Source organism: Lygodium microphyllum, chromosome 16 (assembly GCF_053477565.2).
Source record: "Lygodium microphyllum isolate KBCC chromosome 16, Lygodium_microphyllum_v1.1.10, whole genome shotgun sequence".
NCBI lineage: Eukaryota > Viridiplantae > Streptophyta > Polypodiopsida > Schizaeales > Lygodiaceae > Lygodium > Lygodium microphyllum.
Window position 1 is genome coordinate 45,748,054 of NC_141150.1, and position 17,489 is coordinate 45,765,542.

Consider the following 17,489-nt stretch of genomic DNA (forward strand, 5'->3'; position numbering starts at 1 on the left):
GTGAATGAATTGCATGCAAAGGAAAATCATATGCACCCTAGGCATAAGGAATTTCTTGCATATTTTAAGGACTGTTTTGCAGAAGACCTACCACCAGGTTTACCACCTTCACGACCAAAAGACCATAAGATTGATTTGATACCTGGCACACAACCACCTTGCAAAGCACCATATAGGCACAATCAAATAGAGCAAAAAGAAATCCAGAGTCAAGTTGAAGAATTACTAAATAGAGGCTTAATTCGACCTAGCAGTTCTCCATTCGGTGCACCTGTACTCTTAGTCAAGAAAAAGAATAATACCTATCGTATGTGTATTGACTACCAAGCTTTAAATAAGATCACTGTAAAGAATATGTATCCTATACCTAGAGTTGATGACCTTATGGACAAACTGCAAGGATATTCTATATTTAGTAAAATTGACCTTAAGTCTGGATATCATCAGGTGAGGCTGGATAGATCCGACATATTTAAGACCGCATTCAGAACACAATTTGGCCATTACGAATTCTTAGTCATGCCATTCGGATTAACTAATGCACCTGCTACTTTCAGTAGAATGATGAACCGTATCTTTCTGAAATATCAGTATTGTGTAATTGTTTTCTTTGATGATATTTTGGTGTTTAGTCAAAGTGAAAAAGAGCATTATGAGCATTTATCATTAGTTTTTCAATTACTGAAAGAAAATCAATTGTTTGCAAATCTTGAAAAGAGTGAATTCTTTAAGACAGAAATAGAATATTTAGGTCATATTGTATCAAAAGAAGGAATTAAAGTTGATCCTAAGAAAATTGATGCAATATTGCATTGGCCTGTTCCTAAAAATGTACATGAATTACGCTCATTCCTTGGTCTTGCTAGTTTCTATAGGAAGTTTGTACGTAATTTTTCATTACTTGCTTTACCATTAACAAAACTTCTTAAGAAAGGAATTGTTTATCAATGGACTGAAAATCAGTAGAAATCCTTTGATTTACTGAAATGTGCATTAACCAATGCCCCTGTTCTACAATTGCCTGACTTTGATAGACCATTCTTTTTAGTTGTGACTGATGCTAGCGGATCAGGAATAGGAGCCGTACTAATGCAAGACAACCATCCAATAGCATATTCTAGTTCTAAGCTGAAACCCTCTGAGCTCAAATATTCCACTTATGACAAAGAACTATTAGCAGTTGTACAAGCATTAAAACAATGGAAGCACTATTTAATGGGTTCAAAATTCATGATAAAGACCGACCAGCAAAGCATTAGACATCTACTTAGCCAACCCCAAATTTCCGACCGTCATATCAAATGGGCTTCCTTCATTCAAAGCTTTCATCCTATCATTCAATACCAACCTGGAAAAGAAAATGTAGTTGCTGATGCATTGAGTATCTTTTGTTTTGAATGAAATTCATTGTCCCCCATATCAAGGTCATAGAGGTATCATTTCTACATTACGCATGTTAACTGAAGATTTTTATTGGCCGCATATGCATGCAGATGTATCTAATTTCGTTTCTGAATGTTTGATTTGTCAAAGAATAAAGAGACATCATGGTAAACAGTATGGATTATTAATGCCTTTGTCTATTCCATCTAAACCTTGGGAACATATATCTATGGATTTCATTACTGGTTTACCAAATACTAAATCTAACCATGACATTATTTGGACAATTGTAGATAGATTTAGTAAGCAAGTATATTTCATTGCATGTAAGAAAAATTTAACAGCATCACAAGCAGCACAGTTATTTTTGAAAACTGTTTTTACTAACCATGGATTGCCAAAAGTGATTATTTCAGATCGAGATTCTAGATTTTGTAACAATTTTTGGATTACACTGTTTGCAAATCTAGGCACAAAGATTGATTTCTCATCTGCATTTCATCCAGAAACAAATGGACAAACAGAAGCCACCAATAGCACCATTCTAGATCTTTTACGTGCATATACTATCTCTAAACCTCAGATATGGGATACTCATTTACATTTATTACAGTTTGCATATAACAATACACCGCACACATCTACAAAGAAAGCACCTTTTGAAGTTATTTATGGATATAGATTATCTACACTTGTTGCATCTTTGTCTAATAGAATTCAGAGTGCTGATGATATTGCTACTATGCATAATAGTATTTTTGATGAGGTTAAGGATATGATTGCTAAAGCCCAACAATCATATACGAAACAAGCCAACAAGAAAAGACAAGCTATGAATTTCAAAGTTGATGATTATGTTTGGCTTAGAATAGAAAAGCGTAGACTGCAAAGTGTAGATAGACATCCAGTTGTCAAATTAGCTCCTAGATTTTATGGACCATTTAGAATCATTCATAAGATTAATGATAATGCATTCAAGTTAGAATTGCCATCTCATTGGAAAATTCATAATACATTTCATATCAGTTTATTGAGACCATTTAGAGGCCAATTACCTATCCACCCTGTTTATGAAAACCCACCTTTATTAGAGGAAGAGACTGAAATACTTGAACCAGAAGCCATCATAGACACTGACTACATGACCACTAGAATTGGCCGAAGGTATTCTAGATATCTAGTAAAATTTAAGAACCATCCTATAGAGGAAGCACAATGGATACACGCTAGAGACTTAAATGCTTTCCCCACTCTGTTAGCTCCACATTGAGCTAATAGCAATTGAGGTCAATTGCTATCCCACCCCGGGGGTATGATGCCAGGAGGCATATTCCACGGTGGATTCCGTGAGGTTTTACGGTGGATTCCGTAAACTTAGATGACCGGGGCTCATACACAAAGAGGATTCTTTGTGCGAGAAGTTGATGGGGACGCCTGTCCTTTTCGGGCGTTTCATTAATTTAGTGTGTACATGGGTGATTCCATAGCGGGTGATTCCGCAAAATGCATATTAAATTAATAAACGTTTATGAGTTTAGAGTGCGCACTCGTAATAAATTAAGGTTAGGATTTATTTCTAACTAGTTGATTTATTTATGTAGCTGAAGACTGCTAGGTATTCACTTTTGTAGGTTTAATTGTATTATTTTACTAACGATTGTGAATGCTTCAGTTGATGTGTAGAGATAGCAGCAGTGGCGGAGGAAAGCATTGGAGTTTAGCGAGTATTCGACCTTTGGACTATATTTTGATAGGCGCCACGCCTATATTTTGTTATGTCTATTGAGACATCGATTATTGATTATTATTTTGTATGCGCCTATGGGCACGGATATGTTATTTCTATTTGGACATTGAGATTGGGCGTGCCAGACTCTATGGGCACCGTCCATTAGCTTTATTTTCCTATTTTTGTAGAAAGCAAACTCAAAAGCTAAAAGCTTGTCATATTTTTGTAAATTGGGCTATTATTGAGCATGAAGATTGAAATATACATAAAATACATGCTTTGTGAAGCGCTCACACAAGGCATGGGGGAGATTGAACCCAATTTGTCTCTTGCCTCTTGTCGTGCATGCTTTTACATGGTTTTTTGTGCAAAAAGGTAGAGTTCATTGTTCTTGGGGACCTTCCAGGGTTCACTACGTGAGCATTCTGCGTCCGATCTGCGCACCACTTGGAGCTAGAGCTGCATCAATACATGATAAGCGATCAATGGTTGCTTCTTACTATGATATGCACTCCAAAGTGAAATGCAAATCCACTTATAGATGTTTTTTTCACATACCACCATTCCAATTTGCATTTTTAAAGTAGCGTTTCCCAATCGATTTGTAAGATACTTGCCCCTAGCAAGCCAATAGGGCAATATATAATAGACATTTAGACACCTCTCAACATGTGGCACCATCTAAACCCATAAGATGCACAAACTTAGCCATGGCCCCCTTGTAGCGAAGGATCAATGCCACATCTCTTGTCCGAGGGTTCCTAAGCTTCTCAAAGTCATCCTAAGGTCATCATCCTTTATGACTATTGTGCACTTAGGACTGGTGGGCATATTATGTGGCACCATCTAAACCCATAAGATGCACAAACTTAGCCATGGCCCCCTTGTAGCGAAGGATCAATGCCACATCTCTTGTCCGAGGGTTCCTAAGCTTCTCAAAGTCATCCTAAGGTCATCATCCTTTATGACTATTGTGCACTTAGGAGGGCATATTATGTAAGGACAACCATTTTCACACTTGCTTAATGAGACCAATGTTTTTACCTCATCTAACAAAGAAGAGTCCATCACTATGTTCCCCTAAAATAGAATAGTCAGAGTTCTAGAATGTTCAATTTTTTGTTCTTCTCTCATATGTTATGTACCCTCTTTCTTTATCTCTTGTTCAAATTCTATTCATTGCGTCGTGTAATTTTTACATGGTATTAGAGCCCAAGGGGCTCTAGGGATCGAAGAGTATGTGAGAGACAAAGGCTTCAATAGCAAGGAGGAGCAATGTCGACTTTCATAAGCTATTGTTGTGCATCGAGAAGTAGTTCTAGAGGTGGTGCTACTGTATTGGCTATTCAAACACTAAGGATTCATCCAGCAACCTTCAGCGAAGGCAAGTTAAATGGTAAAAACTATACTTTGTGGAAGTTAAAAATCACTACAATCCTTGATTCTTATGAGCTCCTAGAGATGGTGCTGAGGACTAACCCAAAACCACAACTGACCCCTAACCCATCTTCCTCCAAATGCAAATTTTCTATGAGCTTGGAAATGAAGAAATGCACATGCACCGTGTGTGCCTTAATTACAAGCTATTTTGATATTATTTTGACTTTGATTCAGCATACAACTAAGGCATCAGAAGCATGGATTGTACTAAGAAGTTAGTATGAGTCATGAAATCAAATTAGGATTCAAAACTTGGAGAATCAATTAGTAGAGTGAAGAAGTTTTTTAAAGGAGAGATGACTGAAGCAAAGCTAGAGTTATTCATGGCAACCATCAAGGAAGTGTGTTCCTCCACACAAGAAGAATCTACCATTGATTCATGGGTGTTGGATAGTGGTGCATCCCGTCACCAACAACAAAGGTCTATATAGTTCTATGCAACCTCTACACGAATCCATCATTGTGACAATTGGAAACGATGCAAAATGCCCTACTACGAGCACATGTACCATTTTCTTTGTTGTTGCAAATGGTGAAGTCAAAAAGCTTTCAAATGTGTTGTATGTTCTAGAAATTAGGAGAAATCTGTTAGTTGTTGCTACCATAATTGATCTTGGTCACGAAGTGAGATTCAACAAGATGTGCAAAAATTCTTAACAGTGCTAGCAAAGTTGTTGGCAAAGGAGAAAGTAGGAACAACTTGTATGAGCTAAGTGCGCTTACATCCACCATTGGAGGGGGGACAAGTACGCTTTGGCATGAAATTTTTGGACACATTGGATTTGTAGTTTTGAAGGAGTTGCATAAGCAAGGTATGGCTGCTCAGCTACCTACAATTAGTGAATTGAAGGATCCATGTGAAGCTTGTATAATGGGCAAGCAATAGAGAAAGGCATTTCCACAAGAAAGCAAGAATAGAGCAAATGCTCCTCTAGAGTTGGTACATGTTAACTTGTGTGGTAAGATGCCTACACAAACCTTAGGAGGATCTTCTTATTTCATGTTGATCATCGACGACTATAGTAGGAAGATGTGAGTGTACTTCCTTCATGATAAGGCTCAAGCTTTTGGTAAGTTTAAAGAATGGCTAAAACTTATTGAGAATGAAACAGGGAAAAGTCTAAAGAAATTTAGAGCAAATGGTGGTGGTGAGTTCAACTCAAAGGAGTTTGAAGACTTTTGCAAGAGCAAAGGGATCAAGCATCAATTGTTGACGATGCCTCATACACCTCAACAGAGTGGAACGCAGGAATCGCACCATTGTAGAGATGGCAAGGTGCATGCTAAAAGGCAAGGCAAAGGATTACCAAACCATTTTTGGGCCTAAGCTATAAATATTTTAGTCTACATTCTCAATCGGAGCTACACAAAGGCTCTCAAGGAAAAAACACCTCATGAGGCTTACTCTAGATCCTTAAGCAAAAAGAAGAAAATATATCTTCTTAGGTTATAATGATGAGCAAAAGGCTTACAAATTGTATGACCAAGAGGCGAAGAAGATCATAGCGAGCCGTGATGTGGTGATCAAGGAGCACCCACATACAATGGAGGAGGAGAAGGCAAGTTCTTCCACTTTATCATCAAGCAAAGAAGTAGTCCACTATGAACCTATCCTAAGAGCTACCCTTATCCTTAAGGAGGAGGAAGAATCATCTTCAAATGATGAAGAGAAAGTTCACCAATCCAACATCACACCATCAAAAAAGCCATTGTTGCAATGGGTGAAGTAGCTCTATGACCAAAATAATCCTATGCCCACATCTGTTGAGGAGAAGGTAGATGGACCAAAGGAGGTCTCAAAGAATAGAGGAGCAAAGGAGGGCTTCCACTCACATAGTCAATATGGCCTTGATTGGCTAAGTTTATGAGAGAAGTAAAGGAGCCAGCTAACTTGGAAGAAGCACTTGCAGACCATCATGGAAGGCAGTTATGCAAGCTGAGTATGGCAAGATAATGAAGAATAACACTTGGAAGCTAGTGGATCAGCCACCAAAGAGAAAGATTATTGGCACCAACTGGGTATGGACAAAGTACAAGGCTTATGGAACCTTAGAAAACTACAAAGCTAGACTTGATGCATAGGGATTTTCACATGTTGAAGGGTTTGATTTTCAAGACTCATTTGCTCCAATTGCCAGAGTGACCACTATTCACATAGTACTTACAGTGGCCACCCACAATAATTGGCTAATTTGCCAACTAGATGTTAAAACAATGTTCTTGAATGGTGACCTCAAGAAGGGAGGTGTACGTGATTCTCAGCCACCAGGATTTGAGGCCCCCTATTCTGAGAACAAAGTGTGTACGTTGAAGAAGGCATTGTATGGGATGAAACAAGCCCCTAGAGCATGGTACCAACATATAGATAAGTTTTTTTAAAGCCTAAACTTCAAAAGATGTGCCTTAGATGCTTTGTATGTTTATAGGAATGGTGAAAAGTTTGTAGTTATTGTCCTATATGTGAACAACCTTCTCATTACATGTGACTATGAAGATATGATCAACCAAACTCGAAAGGCTTTGAGTTCCGGGTTTGAAATGACAGCCTTGGGCTTGTTGCACTATTGTTTGGGAATTGAAGTCTGGAAAGAGCTAAGAAATATCTTCATCTCTCAAAAGAAGTATGCATGGGAGATCTTGAAAGCATTCGGTATGATTGAGTATAAGGGAATAGCTACATCTATGGAGATTAATGAAAATTTATCCATTGAGAATACATCAACACTAGTAGAAATTGGGAGGTATAGGATGTTGGTCGACAACTTGATCTACTTGTGAAACACTAGGCCAGATATTAGTTTTACTATTCAAACTTTTGAGCAGGTTCTCAAACAAACCCTGTGAGAGTCATTGTAAGGCTAGGATGCAAGTGCTCAAATACTTGAAGGGAACTCTTGACTATGGTATCACATGCAACTTTGGTACTTCTCTTGTGGGGTACTATGGCTCAGATGGTGTAACCTACCCGCCTATCGACTGTCCGAGCACGTTTTAGCAGTCCATTGAGGAACGAATCTAAGCATCGCTGCCCGGCACTCCCAGGGAATGTTTCGAGGTTTGTCGCCTACTAGAGTTTCCCGAGTCCGCTTTGCAACAAAACGTTCACGGCCAAACCCACTAGGATCGACCTGGAATCTAGGTTCCTAAGGCCAATGTCTCCTAACAGCATTCTAGCATCGGGTTTTGGACATCCTACTTTACGCAAAGATACCCAATCCGAAGCAGATCCATACTACACTTGGTTCAAAGAGAATGGGAAACGAGAGGGATGCACTGCTCCATCTCTTTACTCATAGGGCATAGTCCCATTCCGGTCCCCTAAAACGGCAATCAGGTTCTAACTTAACAATACCTAAAGTCGAATGGTGATAAATCCTTGTGAGAAGCCTCCCAATTCACTGGGACCACCCTGCCATAGGACGGACCCATTGGGGATTCCGCTCACCCACTTCCCTTGATAGCTTTAGTTTTCTAATTAGGTCCTACCACATTTATGTGTGACATTTAAAATCAGCTTTATTAATTAAGCCTTTTAGGGCAGAAGGTTCGTTCACGTAATTTACAGCACGGACACGAAAACAAAACAAGCAATCCTTTTGACAAACAAGTTCCTTAACTTATCTTCAAGTTAATCTTTGTCTCCTGCCCATATATGAGAATTATGTATCGCTTCTGTCCAATAGAAGTACGCGGTCCAAATCACATGGCACCAAAATTTCCATCCTTTATCTTGAATTAGATATTCCAATGTCCTAGATGTTGGGCTCATGGCAGTCTACAGCTTTGTTCCGGACTCCGCAAGGGGTGTCTAGAGCTCCCCTGACCCCAAGCGACCTAGGAGTGAGACACACTTGTAAATACTCTTCCTTAATTAACTAATTAAGAATCAATCATAATCAAGGCAATCAGTCCTAATATCATCTTCTAGGAAAACATTCCTTTATTTTCGTGGCAACTTGTCATTACAGACCCCTGCCATGCATTTGCCATTAACACAAGCCTTGGAATATTTATCCAAATCACAAAGCAATAATCAATTTATTGAAAGAAAAAAATTTAGGGTGTTATTCAATCAACCAACAAAACTAATTGTATTTTTCCCAAACAATATAAGAATAGACGTGATAATAATTCCATCTCAATTTCACTCTCCCCCTTGGGATCAAAGAGAGATGCTATGAAAAAGTTACTTAATACTTGTATGCACAATTATTAATGTCATTATTTTTACAATTATGCTATTCATAAACCCTGACTAGTTGCTCTATCAAACAAGGAATAAGCCATACGCAACTAAGTGCAATTAACTTCCCTTGATACATGCATTTTGCAAACTCCCTCGTTCAAATATGTGAGAAGAGACTTATTCCTTCCCATGACCTATTCTCGTACATCATAGCATGGAGCCTAATGTATCTCATGCGAGAATCAAAGAAAGCATCAATCAATTTAAAAATACGTTACTTATGACCGGAACCGCAGTTGGATTGACAGTGATGCCTTTGCCCGAAGCTTCGTTGCTAGTTGTAGGATTGCCATCTGCATGCGACATTCTTCGCTTGGAGGTCATCATCCACAAGTAGACTCAAGATATTTAGAAGGCAAAATAGACTCGAGATGGGAGAGTGTAAGAGAAGATGGTTAAGTCAAGGATTGAGATAGAGAGAATTGAGCTAACTCTCTCCCTTGCAGTCTCTCGGGGTGGCTATTCTCTCTCTCTCTCTCTCTCTCTCTCTCTCTCTCTCTCTCTCTCTCTCTCTCTCTCTCAATCTCTTGGAGGGGTATCCTTCTCTCTATCTCTCTCTTGCAGCCTCTCGGGGTCTCCTTATATTCCCTTGTGCCTCCCCATGCCTCATATTTATAATGAATTAGAGAGGAGGGAATAAGGCTGAGAATAAGAGTTCTTGGTGGAGGGACTCTTGGAAAACTCAGTGATCTGATGCTTAACTCATAAATGTGATGGTTCCATTGGCTCCAAAAGCGGGGTAAAACTCCAAGACACTTGATTAGAAAGCTTTCAGATTACTCCTTCTTTCTCTCCATGTTTCGAAGTACTATCTATTGCCTATAGACTGCGATCGTAGCACACGCGATTTCGCCAATCTCTCTCTTTATCTTTTTTCCTTTTATAAAATCTCCAAAACTAACTAAGACTTCACTTGTCTTTTCTTTTAAATGACATCCAATTCTATCTTGATAATATCTAAAATATCTAGAATATGCTAGTTTTGCCCAAAATCTAATATTTTTGGACCATCCATACTATACATATTAATACTAGTGATTAATATGGCTCGTAAGTCTCGTCCGCGTTGTAACTTCCGTGAAGGGTGGCTATGGTCCTTGTTAATCTGAGAAAAATATCAGATTTATGACTCTCAACTTTTTAATATATTTTAATTAAATAAAAATTATTAGTTATTAACGTTAGTTAGTTTTTACCTTAGTTAGTAATCTTACTAACTTATTAACTGACTACTTAACTTTCGAACTAACCAATTAAATATTACAGATGGATGGGAGACAGTGATTCCAAAAAGTTAGTTTCTAGTTATTGTTTTTCTTTAGGTTCAAGAAATTTCTCTTAGATAAGTAAGAAGCAATCAACAGTGGCATTGTCTTCTACCGAAGCAAAGTGCAATGTAGCTTGTTTTGCTACATGTAAAGTAGTATGGTTAAGGAGGATCTTATGGAACCAATGTTTCATGCATGCACAAAACATATAGAGATCCAGTATCACTATGTGCATGATTTGATCGAGGATGGGATAGTGGAGTGGTCTACTATCCAACAAAGGAGAATGGAGTAGATATCTTCACCAAAGCACTCTTGAAGGATCTACTTCAAGTTGATCTTCAGAGACTCTACATTGGCCCAAGAAGTTAGTTCACCTGCCAGGTGGACATTGAGGGAGGGTGTTAGATATGCTCAATGCCCTACCCTCATAAGGTGCCACCAATGATCCATGGTGCTCAAAGTTGTAAGGCCCCCATTATGAGGAGAAGCCATGTGTGAGCTTGGACATTGGTGGGTCCTGACTTGTATGTCAGATGAGATCTATGAGACTAGATGGCCAAAAGGTGACCGTTATGGGTCTCTGTTATGGGTTTGGCCTTTGGGTTAGACAAAGTAGTTAAAGCTCACAGCAACTCGAGGCATACAACATCGACTTGTGGGGTAGGAAGTTATCAAAGACCCCTGTTTTGGGTTCAAGGGCTGTGGAAGTAGCCCTTGGCTAGGGGTAGAGAATATTCCTTGGCCAACTAGTGGAGATGCGTATGGAAGGTGTTGACCTTCCATATGCACCTCCACTAGTTGGCCAATAGACACATGTGTGCATAGAAGGCCAATAGACACATGTGCACATGGAAGGTCAACAAACACATGTGTACATGGAAGGTCAACATACATAGGTGCATATGGAGGGTCATCCATCATGACCCCCTTCATAGCTTTCATGACCCATTCTTTCACCCAATCAAAGTTATTCCAACTAGCCTTAAGCTCTTCACTTATTTTCTATCTAGATCGCCAACTAAGATTCACATTGGAAGCACATGGATGGACAAAGTCATCTTTATCATCAACGCTTTTGGAGTTAAATCAAATTTTTTTGTTATCCTCTTATATGATGTGTACTCTCCTTCTCTATCTCTTGCTCAAATTCTATTTGCTGTGCCGTATAATTTTTATAGTGTGTACATGTGTGCATGTGGACCAAGTTCAAATCATAGGGATGGTTCAATCTTCATTTTCCTCACTCATATGGGGGTCTTAGCACCTTTTTTAAAAAAAATCTTGCATTACCAAAAAAGATAACTCAACAATGTGATGTCATTTAGGCATATGATTCTCTTTTTATTAACTAGGGATCCATGCAGTGTGTCCATTTTAACAAAAACTATAAAAAAGGGGGGTTGGGAAGATAAAATAATAACAATATTAAATATATTTTTAATTAGAACATGTGTTTGGGGAGGGTTTTCATGTGAACAATGTAGAGTTAGTTCATTATTTAGGTGTTTTCTAATATGCTAAAATTTTGAGAACTATGAAGTAACTTTTTTTCGGGGTGCTATGAAAAGTTGTTGTTTTAATCACTTGGCTATTTCAAAAGAGAGGAGAAAAAATCTTAGTGAAATATATTAAATATCTAGCCTATCATAGGGTAAGTAATCAAGCTTTAAGGGATGTATACATGTTATTTTATTAGTTTTTCCCAAGTGTGGAGAATGTTTAGTATCTAGGCTGAATTTTCATTAGACTTTAAACGTTTACAAGCGTATCAATAAATTTGGATTAAGTGAGTTATTTTGTCTGCAAATCTTTTGTGAATAACAATTATATTGCATGAGAGGGGTTATTTACTTGAGGAGGTCACTCATGACTATATGTATATATCATGTGGGTTTAAAATAAGGGATTTTTAAATTATCATTTGTAGACATATTTTACATAAAAACTGTTCCATATAAAGAGGTTAGTTATAGATTGAATAAAAAAGGGTTGTGCTTTATTTAAGAAAAAATCACAGATAATGTTGTTTATAAATAGGCCTTGAATGCATGTGATATAGAGGTTATATGTATAGTGAACCCCTCCAAGGCTATTTATATGTGTTAAACTGTTCAATTTTGTGAAGATTAAGATAAAGCATGCTTGTAAAATTTTGTAGAGAATTTTATTTGGGGGAGCTCATTGTTGCTAGTAGGGAAAAAGTACAAAGATATAAAGATGGGTAGGGTGAGGAGAAGAGAAATTTATATGATCTACAACATCCATTGTATTCATACATCGAAGCAAGGCCATTTACATATGGCATGTTCCTTCTGTGTTCAATATATCCAATAAGTTATTTACAACTAGTGTGCGTGCGTGCGTGCATGCATGCGTGTGTGTGTGTGTGTGTGTGTGTGTGTGCATGTGTTTGTGGGGGGGGGGGGGGGGGGGCTGTTTTTGGGTCCAATTAGGGTTTTATGGCTCAGTGGGTTGTCTCTAGGTCTCCAAGTTTCTAGGTCTCATGACAACTCTGTGTGTGTGTGGGGGGGGGGGGGGGGCATAAGATATTCACAATTAGTGTATGCACATGTGCACATGGGTGTGGCATAAGACATCTTAGAAATGCTCCCCTCAAATGAAAAGATTTCATGTAGAATGGGTGAGTCTGTGTCCGTCAACAAAAATGACCTCATCAAACAATAACATGAATATAAGAGTTGTTAAAGAGGATACCTAATGCATTTCTATTTATTGATTTTGAATTCATATGAGTTATGAATTCTCTCTTCTTCTTGTTCTTCTTCCTTGCCCCCCCCCCCCCTTTGTGTCTCTCTACACACACACATGTACATACATACATATGTATGTATGTATGTATGCCTATAATGCACATACAACATGCATGCAGATGCCTTAATGGATTTTGCGAATGATCCCCCATCCTTGTTATGCGCATTTTAAGTGATAACCTATAAATATAGAGCATGTTATTAGAATAAACATATTTTACATATCATAACATTCAAATACAACAAATATGTGCATTTTGAATCATAATACTTAAAGCCCCACCTATGGCTTTGATATTATAGCTATACTTTTCATCAACCTACAATCTATTTGATTGAGCTTGTTAATATAAATGATATAATTTTAGCTTAAACAAGATTCTAATCCTCTTTTCATGACAAACTTTTATATTTTTCTTCTTACTACCTATTTTATGGAAGCTAGAAACATAAGAGAATCATTCGCATAAGTAGTAGGTTATGGAAAAGATGGAATATGTGGTTTCTCACTCATCTTGGAATTTATTTCTTCAATAATAGTTATAGGCACTTTTACTGTGCTCAATATGTAATGGCAATGTCAAAACACAAATGAACCATGGTCTATGACCTGTAATTTCAATTAAAGTAGATATTTTGGGAAAAAAATCTCACTCATCCACTTTAGCATGTAATGAATCTCTATGTTACATACCCTTTATAATTCTTGCCTCACTAGGTTGATCTTATTAAGAAAAGTGTTCTTAAAGACACATATTTGACAAACCATATACTTATTGTGAGTCTAATGCCACATATAAACATATTAGGCTTGCTCCCATGTATTAGAAAAGGTTTTTAGATTATTTTTAATGAAATTAGAAAGATATTTATGACTAGTCTTTGGGAGTAGAAAAACTAATTTTAGTTTTGACACATGAAAATACCACAATGAAAATAAATCTACAATTTGAAGCAATAAATGATAAAATGATAGGAGCTACCCCTTATATATGCTCAGATGATCTGTTCCAAATTTATTTAAGTGGCCATATGACTATATTTTAATGCTAGATAAGAAAGTTTTTAGCACACTGGAATTTGTTATTTCTACGGTAGTTTTGGTGGCAAAACTACATTGGAGGGCTTATTTGTGAAAGGTTTCTTTAGATAAACCATCCTTCCCACCCCATTCCACATTTGCTTGAGGTTTTGTTTTTAAACTTCTTCAAAATCTCCCAATTATAATATTCAACATATGTGATATCTTTTAGGAATGTTTAATAGAAGTAACAATCATTTTTTGAATTGTCTTCTTTCTCAAGCAAACTTTGTTTCCTAAAATGAAAAATTTACCAAGTTCATTAAATTTTAAGTCTTTGCTTTTTCTTGTTGATACACTCATAGTGTAATCCCCTCAAAACACATTAATTAAAAGTTTAGGCAAGCTTTTTCCAATTAAGTGACTTTTTTGGGGTTGTTATCGATTTAGGTAATCTTTTCAAATAGTTTAAATATATTTTTACTTGCACAAACGGAGCCACTTTCCCTTGTTTTGAGCACTAAGAGGAGCCTTTTCATGCCCATGATAAAAAGAATATGTAGCCCATCTGAAAACACATTGCTTGCAAACTCACTAAAAAAATAAGGACTTTGAATTCATTTAACTTGGCTTCCAATGACTTCATATTTGATTCTTCTCAAAGCTTTAATTTACAAATATGACCCATTTTTAATACACAACAATTGGAGGAGATAGTAGGTGTGTAGGTGTATAAGAGTATACCTTGTGTTAGTTTAAGTGTTACAACTTCCCAAGTTTGAGATCATAAAAATTCAACATCTTTTTCTTGCTATTTGTGATCTTCTCTGTGTGTGTGTGTGTGTGTGTGTGTGTGTAGTTGCTAATCGACTAACATATATAAATACAAACCCAAATTCAATACTTACAAGATTTTATTTTAGTTTCATGATTATAGCTGGAAATTCAAGGAATTTAACCAAGATATAATTGACATTATGAGACAAATCTACCAATATAGTTACAAACCCAAATTCAATACTTGCAAGTTATTATTTTAGTTTCATGATTACAAATGGAAATTCAAGGAATTTAACCAAGGTATAATTGTCATCATGAGACAAATCTACCAATTGAGCTATTACTTGATCCTCTCTTTGTCTTTCTTTCTCTTTCCATGATGGTGCGCAGATCTGATGCCGTATGCTCGCGTAGTGAATGCCGGAAGGTCCCCAAGAACAAAAGAACTCTACTTTTTGCACAAAACTCAAGGTAAAAAGCATGCACGACATGAACAAGAGACCAATTGGGTGCAATCTCCCCCCATGCCTTGTGTGAACGCTCCATAAAGCATGCATTTTATGTATTAATCATCTTCAAGCTCAAATAATAGCCCAAATTACAAAATAGCACGCTTTTGGCTTTTGAGTTTACTTTAGCACAAAATAGAAATAAAGCTAATGGGCCGCGCCCAAAGAGTCAGGCGTACCCAATACAATGTCCAAATACAAATATCATAATTGTGCGCCCATGCGCATACAAAATAATAAATAAATATCCAACGTCTCAATAAATAGGCGCGACAAAATATAGGCGCCATGCCTAAGGTATGCACCCATCAAAATATAAGTGATAACTCGAATACACGCTATCCTCCAATGCTTTCCTCCGCCACTGCTGCTATCTCTACACATCAACTGAAGCATTCACAATCATTAGTAAAATAATACAAATAAACCGACAAAAGTGAATACCTAGCAGTCTTCAGCTACATAAATAAATCAACTGGTTAGAAATCAATCCTAACCTTAATTTATTACGAGTGCACACTCTAAACTCATAAACGTTTATTAATTTAATATGTATTTTGCGGAATCACCCGCTATGGAATCACCCATGTACACACTAAATTGATGAAACGCCCGAAAAGAATAGGCGTCCCCATCAACTTCTCGCACAAAGAATCCAAAAAGGATAGGCATCCCCATCAACTTCTCGCACAAAGAATCCACTTTGTGTATGAGCCCCGGTCAACAAAGTTTACGGAATCCACCGTAAAACCTCACGGAATCCACCGTGGCATGGAATCCACCGTGAAATATGCCTCCTGGCATCACATGAAGAGAGTGCAAATTTACCCAATTGGAAATTTGATCTAAGGATTTTAGAAAATGTCATTCCAAACCTTTTGTATGAAGAATTCAAATAAATACTAAAGTTATGAAGCTTGCCAATTGAGAAAATAAAGAGAAACAATCCTTTCAAAACATTAATATAATTTGATGTGATTTAGATAAAATAAGGAAGTATTGGTCTAATAGCGATGTATATTTCTTTTGCTTTACAAAATTGGATACTTTGTAAGAAAAATGTCAAAATTTTTGGAATGAATACAAAACAGTGTAAAAAGAAAGGATATTGGGCAATCCCATTACCAAACAATTGAAGTTTATGGGTGGCATTTAAGCCTAGGGCATATAGACAAATATCCAACCACCTTATTATTCCTTTGTTATAGGTGCTCATAAAGCTTTAAAGAATAGGTAGGACCTTTCCAAGCTATGAATTCTCCCCCTCAGTTTGGAGTAGGGTTGATGTAAATATTTTCTCATTAATTTACATGCACTGCATTATAGTTAAAACAACTTAGGGATTAAAGCTTATTGTGCTACAATTTGGAAATGTGGGCACATGCTCCATTTGTGGCACCTAAGGGAAACATGAGAGTTTCATTTCAACTAGAGCAAAATGTAGCCTAGTTAACTACACAAATTTGAGTGTATGGTGGTAAGAATCATGCTTGCATCTATTTGGAAACATGTTAAAGATTGTGCATAATAGCAAACTTGCAACACCTTGTGAGTTGGAAATGTTAACATATAGCATAGTGGAATAAAATAAGGATCACATGCATAAAAACCTTCATTGTCACAAGGCCTATCCATCTTGGTCTATCTTTTATGGTCTCACTTGAGAAATAGCTCTTATATCCACCAACATTGTTTCCCATGAAATAATTTCCATAGGTTTCCATTTTCTTCACGTTAGGTACCTATTTGTTCATGTTTCTATTGTCTACTTGTACTTTTTTATATAGATATGAGTGCTTTTATGATCAATAAGAAGTACGACAATAACCTTTCTTACATCCTCATGCCATTTTGTGTGACAAGTATTCTATATATCAAGTCCTTCTTAATGATGCAAGTATATGATTTTGCCTTTCACACCTATAAAAGGCTATATGAAAAAATAGATGTGATGATATAAAGTTTGTTATTTACATCTATAAAGCTTGCAATAAAAAATTCATATGATAATATTCATGAGCTTAGAGTCCACAAACCTATTCTCTTCTAGTTACTACTACATCTTCATAATTTGAGCACGTGCTACTGGTCATTATGCCATTTGCATAGTGATATGGATAGAGTATTTGTACCATGGATAGAGTCATGTTAGCTAACACAAAACGTTTGTGGTTTGCTACTCATAGAAAAAGACATCCATGATTTGTGATGGATTTTCTCGAATCTCTTGAATATTGTTTAAAGGAAAAATGTTTTATAGAGTCTCATTTACAAAACTAATAAATAGACATAATTTATCTAGGTCTCATCTACGAGCCATGCTTGAAAAGGTAACTAAG